The 8,072-nt window shown below is 42.9% G+C and overlaps 1 protein-coding gene and 1 pseudogene across 1 annotated transcript in view; both read right to left on the reverse strand.

Moving 5' to 3' along the window:
• The window catches only part of LOC100345918 (interferon-induced protein with tetratricopeptide repeats 1B-like), a 45,645-nt pseudogene extending 37,584 nt beyond the window's left edge, over nt 1-8,061 (reverse strand).
• Nucleotides 1-8,072, reverse strand: part of LOC100342321 (interferon-induced protein with tetratricopeptide repeats 1B) — a 31,949-nt gene that overhangs the window by 5,378 nt on the left and 18,499 nt on the right.

An 8,072-nucleotide genomic window follows, 5' to 3' on the forward strand; every position in this document is an offset into this window, starting at 1 on the left:
GACAAGGCCATGGTCAAAGTGGAAGTTCTCTCCTCCCTTCAGAGAAAGGTACCTCCTTCTTTGATGACCCGTTCTTTCCACTGGAATCTCACTTGTGGAGATCTTTCATTTAGATTTTTTTTCCCCAAGAGTGTCTTGGCTTTCCATGCCTGAAATACTCTCATGGGCATTTCAGCCGGATCCGCATGCCTTAAGGGCTGATTCTGAGGCCAGAGCGCTGTTTAGGACATCTGCCATTCTATGGGTCTGCTGTGTATCTCACTTCCCATGTTGGATCGTTCTCTCCCTTTTTTATTCTATCAGCTAGTATTTGCAGACACTATTCTTGTTTATGTGATCCCTTTCGCTCTTAGTCCTATAATTATGATCAGTTGTGAACAGAAATTGATCACTGGGACTAGTGAGATGGCATTGGTACATGCCACCTTGATGGGATTGAATTGGAATCCCGTGGTATGTTTCTAACTCTACCGTTTGGGGTAAGTCAGCTTGAGCATGTCCCGAATTGCACATCTCTTCCCTCTCTTATTCCCACTCTTATATTTAACAGTGATCACTTTTCAGTTAAGTTTCAGCACTTAAGAAGAATTGTGTATTGATTACAGTATTCAACCAAAAGTATTAAGTAGAACAAACAAACAAAAATACTAAGAGGGATAACATATTAAGTTGCTCATCAACAGTCAGGGTGAGGGCTGATCAAGTCACCGTTTCTCCTAGTGTTCATTTCAACATGTGACTTTTTTGTTTAAGATTTATTTTATTTATTTGAAAGACAGAGTTACAGAGAGAGGTAGAGACAGAGAGAGAGGTCTTCCATCCACTGGTTCACTCCCCAGATGGTGGCAACGGCCAGAGCCACGCTGATCCAAAGGCAGGAGCTGTGAGCTTCTCCCAGGTCTCCCACATGGAAGCAGGGGCTCAAGCACTTGGGCCATCTTCTACTGCTATCCCAGGCCATAGCAGAGAGCTGGATCAGAAGAGGAGCAGCCAAGACTAGAACTGGCACCCATTTGGGATGCCAGCACTTCAGGTCTGGGTGTTAACCTGCTGCACCACAGCGCCAGCCCCCCAACATGTGATTCTTTACCTATACTCCCAAGCATCCCTGCTTTTGGAACTACTAATTTGACTTTCATCTCTCTGATACTGCTATTTCAAGAATGTCCTACAAATGGAGATGGTCCTACAGTATAGTAACATCCATCAATGGAATACAACACATTAAGAGAATGTGTTGGAAAATCATGACTCATCAATGCAGAAACAACTTTTGACAAAATTTAGCCTTCTCTCATGATACAAATACTCAACCCACATGTAATAGAAGGAAACTACTTCAACACAATAAAGGCCACATATGGAAAATCCCACAGCTAGCATACTAATCCATGCTAGAAGGTTGAAATTGTCCTCTAAGATCAGGAACACAAGCAAGGATGCCTCTCCCGCCACTTCTATTCAACATAGACCTTACATGTAGAATATTCTGATGATTCCATGCATAAAGTGTTAGAACTAATTTTAAAAATTCAACAAACTTCTGGATATAAAACCAACGTGCAAAAAAATCACTGTTTGTATACACTAGCAATAAACAGTCTGAAAAAAAGTAAAGAAAAAATCACTTATATACTATTATGAAGAAGAAAATATTAAGGAATAAACTTTAAAAAGAGGCAAGATAATTGTATGCTTAAAGAATTAAAAAGAGACACAATGGGAAGACATCCCTTGATCCAGTGGGAAAACCTAATATTGTTAAGATGCCAATACTATCCACAGCAATCTACAGATTTAATTCATCTCTTATCAAAACCCCAACAATATTTTCTCAGAATGGGAAAACTAATTCTAATTCATATTTGTGAAGTTCCAGATAGCCAAAAGAACCTTGAAAAGGGACTACCAATTTGACATCCACACTTCCTGTTTTAAAAACATATTGCAAAGCTACAGGAATCAAAATATTATGTTCTTGGCATAAAAACAGAAGATATAAACCAATGCCCAATTACAGAGTTTTATTAGTCAGCCCAGGCTGACATAACAAAATACCACAGACTGAATGGCTTAAAAATGTGTTTTCTTATAGTTATGGAAAAGAGAAATCTCAGATGAAGGTGCCAGACAGTCCTGTTGCTGGTGAGAACTCCTCTGGGTTTGTGGTGGCTGCCTCCTTGCTGCCTCCCCACATGGCCTGTCTGCATTGGCCCACAAGGAGAAAGAAAACTGCTGTCCCTTCCTCTTTCAGTAAGAAAACACCAGCCTTGCCAGGTTAAAGTCTTGCACTTAGACTTCACCTTTATCCTTCCTGTTAGAACCCAGCTCCAAATACTGCCAAATGGTACTTAAAGAGTCACCATATATTTTTGCATGAGTGGCAGTACACAATACTGTGTATATTTACTGTAAAACAGCTTTTGATATGAATGTTAAAGCCATTTATTTTGGAAAAAGATTCTTTTTTTTTAAAGATTTATCTATTCATGTGAAAGTCAGTGTCACACAGAGAGAGAAGGAGAGGCAGAGAGAGAGAGAGAGAGAGAGAGAGAGAAGAGGTCTTCCATCCGATGGTTCACTCCCCAACTGGCTGTGGATCCGAAGCTGATTGGGTCTCCCATGTGGATGCAGGGACCCAAGGACCTGGGCCATCTTCCACTGTTTTAGCAGAGAGCTGGATCAGAAGTGGAGCAGCCAGGCCCCAAAACGGCGCCCACATGGGATGACAACGCCTCAGGCCAGTGCTTCAACCCGCTGCACCACAGCACTGGCCCCGGAAAAAGATTCTTTTCAAGAAAAGGCATGAGAAACCTAGATAACCAGACTCAAGAGAATAAAGATAGACCCTTATGGGATTCCACATACAAATATTAACTTACAATAGATTAATTACCTAAATGTATGACCCAAGGCTATAAGACTTAGAAAGGAAGAAAGAAAAGAGGAAAGGAAAGGAGAGGAGAGGAGAGGAAAGGGGAGGGGAGGGGAGGGTTAGGGGAGGAGAAGAGAGGAGAGGAGAGGAGAGGAGAGGAAAGGAAAGGAAGATGAAAAACAGAAATCAAAACCTCAGGAATTGGCTTTGACTGTGTAATCTTGGTGGTGATATTAAAATCTTGGGCAAAACAGTCAAAATGGATAAGTTGGACTTCCGGGAAATTAGAAACCTTTGTGCATCAGAGGATACTAGCAACAAGTGAAAAAACAACTCAAGAAACAAGAGAAAATATTTGGGAAGCAGGTATCTGATAAGAGATTATTGTTCAGTGGATACAAAGATCTCTTACAAGGCAGCAACAGAAGGACATTGCACTCAATTTACAGATGTGCAAAGGCCTGGAGTAGACATTTCTCCAAAAAAGAATCCCAGAGGACCAGCAAGCACCAGAAAATGTATTTAACACCATTAGTCATTAGCAAAGTGTGAATCAAAATCACACTCAGATATAGCTTCTCAGAATGGGAAAACTAGCATATAACTAACCCAGATATAATGAAAAGGAAAAAGAACGAGGTAATAAATGAATAAGTATTAGCAATTGATTGAATCAATTGAAATGCTGACATTGCTGGTGGGAATGACAAATGGTGTACAGCTGCTGTGGAAAATAAGCTATTTGGACTCTTAATAGTTATCTATAGAGGTATTGTTTAATCTACTTCTGGGCATATTCCACATGTGAGGGCATGCTGCAATTAAGTAAAAGTAGGTGTTCATGAAAAATGTGTGCACGGATGTTCATTGCAGCACAATTCTCAGCAGCCAAAAGATGTACATCAATGATCCAATGATAAGCACAATGCAGAATGTCTGTAATGGGGAATATTACACATTTATGAAAAAGAATGAAGTACCTATAGATGCTACAACACCCCAAAAAGAAGTCATTACAAAATGGCGGTGTTATCTGCTAATGTGGTCTTGAGGTCTCTGTCTTGAGCATGACTATGAAGACTAGCCCTGCCAGACGTCTAGCCCTGCTCAAATACATTTGGTCTGGATGGTTACATGGGTCTTCCCTTATATATACCTCTTTATCCTGGTGCATGGCCTAATGCCTATATCTCACCCATGACCCAGTGTCCTTCTCATGGTATAAACACTTGTTTAAATGCAGACATCACTGTGGCCCTTGTTTGATCTTGTCTAATCTATTCCTATTAGGATTAGGAATCACAGCATTACCCAGTTGGGTTTCCTATAGTGTTCTAAGTGCTGGCTTTGGAGCAAATGGTTGTAAGTTTTATGTGGTCATGATCTCACTAAGATATTGTCACTTTGGCCTAAGTTCCCAGACCCTGCAGGCTGTTGGGGGGTCTTTCAGCTGAATCAAGGAAATTTTGTGTCCAGCTGTCCATAGGCCAGGTGGTTCCCAGGAAGTGACTGCATGAAGCAGATTTGAATCAAGCACACTGAGGAATTGGGAGGAATCTGAGAGCTGTAGACAATGTCAAGCCTGAGGTAGCTCTGCTGGTGGTGTGAGGAAGTCCAGCTACCTTGAAAAGGGATTCTGAGGCAAGATAGAATGTTAAGAACTTGGTATAGCGACATGGTGTGTGTGTCTGTTTACATGAAAAGTCTGTATGAGGCCAATCCAGGAGACAGAAAGCAGATAAATGGTTTTTGGGGCCTGGGGTGAAGGGTGAGTAGGGAGTGACAATGGGTATAGGCTTTCTCTCTCTACTGGTTCTTGCATTAGTAACAGGTTGCACAACATAATGACTGTGCTAAAAATCAGCACACTATATAACGTAAAATCTGCAATGTCTCCCTTCTGCTGGTTCACTTCTCAAATGGCCATAATGGTCAGAGCTGTGCCAATCCAATACCAGGAGCTAGCAGCTTCTTACTGGTTTCCCAAATAGCTGTAGGTGCCCAAGGTCTTTATTTCATTTTCATTCAGAAATGAAATCTTTTCAGGGTAAAGTATTCTGGGTGGACAGTTTTTTTTTCTCTTAAGACTTGGACTATGTCTTGCCATTCCCTTCTAGCCTGTAGTGTTTCTGATGAGAAGTCAGCTCTGAGTCTAATTGGAGATCCTCTCAAAGTAATTTGGCATTTCTCTCATGTACAATGTAGAATTTATTCATTGTGCTTTACTGTAGTAGTTTGACTACAATGTGTTATGGTGAATATCTTTTCTGGTCATGTCTATTAGGAGTTCTATGTGCTTTCTGTATTTGGATGTCCCTTTCTTTATCTAAATTGGGAAAGTTTTCTAGAATTATTTCACTAATTAGGCCTTCTAATCCATTCTCTCTTTCCACACCTTCAGGAACTCCTAAGACCAGTATGGTGGGTCATTTGAAATTATCCTTTTATATCTGCAATACTGTTTTATGTTTACCAATTTGCTCTTCCTCTTCCTTCTCTTCCTCTTCTTCTTTTTCTCTTCCTCCTCTTCCTCTTCCTATTCTTCCTCTTCCCCCTTTTCCTCTTCTTCCTCTTCTTCCTCCTCTCCCTCCTCCTCCTCTTCTTACTCCTCCTCCTCTTCCTCTTCTTCCTCTTCCTCCTCCTCCTCCTCCTCACTTCTTCTTCTTCTTCGCCTGACTGATTGATTGATTGATTTCCACAGTTTTGTCTTCTAGCTCGAATATTCTTTCTTCTTCCCCATTAAGTGTGTTGTTAAGGCTTTCTACCACATCTTTATTTGATCTATTGCATTCTTTATTTCTAATATTTCATTTTGATTTCTCTTTATATTCTCAATTTCATGAGAGAAATTTTCACTCATGTCACATGGTTTTCTTTAGTTCGTGGATTTGCTTCTGATTTCCTTTTAGTAATCCTATGATCAATTTTATGAACTCCTTTTCTGGCATTTCATCAGTCTCTTCCTCTTCACATTCTAATATTGAAATGTTGTTGTGTTCCTTTGGAGTTGGGTCATGGTGTCTTCCTTATTCCCGTGTCTTGAATTTCTGTGTTTATTTTTAGTTACTTGTTAACTAACTTGGAGTTAGTTACTTGTTGGTCTTTTCCTCTGATAGCCATTATCTTTGACCTTTGCCTCTGTGCCTTAGTGAAATGTCTGCACTTTGAGTGAATACCAAGAGGTGTGTACTGGGTATGGCCAGGGACCTCTGGTCAGTGCATTAGGGTGGGGCAAGTATCCAGGGTAAAACCCAAGTTGGGCTTGGTAGGTCTCCTCTTGTTAACACAAAGAAGTGGGAATGGTTCCCTCTGTTGGTGTGATCACTTCCTCATCTCCTCTCCTCCAAGCTGAGGAATGCCTGGTGTTAGCCCCAGTTGCTTCAACACTCATCCAGGATGCCATATGAATGGATTAAATGATCTTCAGAGTCCTCACCTTGACCACAGTTCCAGCTGCAAGACCTGCCCCAGGCAACGAAGGAGCCCTGAGCATGTGGATTCACACCCAATGATTGCTCACATGCCCAGCTACATCCTGCACCCTCTCACATAGCCACCTAGTCCCCACGGTCTCAGCACAAAAGGCTCCCACAGTCACTGTAAGCAGAGGCTCGGCTCTATCCTGCTAGCCTGTCCAATCAACAGAGAGGTAGATATTCCCTGAGCAAGTTCCACTTTGGCAGCTTGAGCTCTGGTATGTGTGGAGACTAGGGATGCCTCACAGTCCTATGTGAGTGCCCAGCCACCTGTCAATCCTGCCAGCCAAGCTCAAAGGCAGTAGGGACTTCAGATTTTTCCCTCTGCTAGAATATCTGGATCACACACATATACAAGAACCACTGGCCAGATATACCCTGCTCCCTGTCACCGCCATTAGTACTGCTGAGAAGATGGTGTCCTGTCTCAGCCAGTTGCTGTGCGTGCCCACAAAGGCTTCTGCAGCTGCTGCCCAGGCCCAAATTGATGGCTGCCCATTCTCAGCTGGGCAGTGGCTGCCATTGTGGGGAAGATTAGGTGAGATAAATGTGCCCCCTTTTACTTCCACTGGGCTAGCAGTTAACCATCCGTATTATCTGGTCCCAAGGGGTCCAGTCTGGCACACGCCAGGCTCTCCCTCCAGTTGCTTCACCACTGGTTGCTGCAGTTTGCTGTCACCCCCGTCTCCAAGCTGCTAAAGTTACTTTTTGTATAGTTTTATTATCCAGTATAGGTTGAAATAAATGTAAAGATCATTCAAACAAGCTAATTAGTATACTAAGAAATATTGAAACAAGAAATCAGAGTAATAATATCAGTTCTAGTGATGAAGATTCAGTTGGCAACGTATAGACATTCTTAGGGTCAAGCGTATGTACATGTTTGCGTGCATGTTCCCAAGCAGGGACTCAGGCCAAGACTCACGGCCAGGAGGACGACAATGATCTGCGGATGGCCTGCGTTCCCCAGGATGAAGTAACTGCTAATCTAAGATGCAGTCCAACTGACACAGGAGCCCAGCTGGGCAGAGAGCAAGAGCAGAAGACTGCAGGGCAAGGCCATGAGCTTCTCATGCCACATCCCCACAACATGACCCACAAAGCAAATGCGAGGCCTCGGGACTGCAGCTGACACAGCCCCTCGGCCCTGCACGTCCTCCGTGGTGAGCAGCCTGCAGAAAACGCTGTCTGCATGAACAAGCTGCCCAGCCCTGCCCAGACTGGACAAGTGCAGCTGGTAGAAGAGACTCTGGAGATCGGAGTCATTTCTCCCTTCCTGAAAAACTCTGTCTCTCTTCCCTCCACTCTGCGGGTAGAGTATTTGAAAAGGTTCCTTTGATTAACGAAAAGAAACAAAAACACATGGGTGGAAAATCCTTTCTGTGTGTGGTTATGAATATGCATCTCCACAGTCTTCTACACGCACAGGCACATGTCCACTTTCCAACACACTCCAGTCCATACACAGCCACTCAAATAGAGTCATGAGCAAACGTGTCCACACCTGTTGAGACATGGTGACGAACATCTGCTCAAAATCTCTATAGGCATAGCGCAGAGAGGCTGAGAACTCCTTACCTCATGGTTGCTGAGAAGGAGGCAGAAGTCTGCAGGTTTCCTGAGCCGGACTGTGCCCTCTGAGACCTGGCCCGTGTGCGTTGTGGATTCCACATAAACTGAGCACTGCAACAGGTACATATAAGCAGCAGGTGTTGTAAACT

The sequence above is a fragment of the Oryctolagus cuniculus genome, chromosome 15 (assembly GCF_964237555.1).
Source record: "Oryctolagus cuniculus chromosome 15, mOryCun1.1, whole genome shotgun sequence".
Lineage (NCBI taxonomy): Eukaryota > Metazoa > Chordata > Mammalia > Lagomorpha > Leporidae > Oryctolagus > Oryctolagus cuniculus.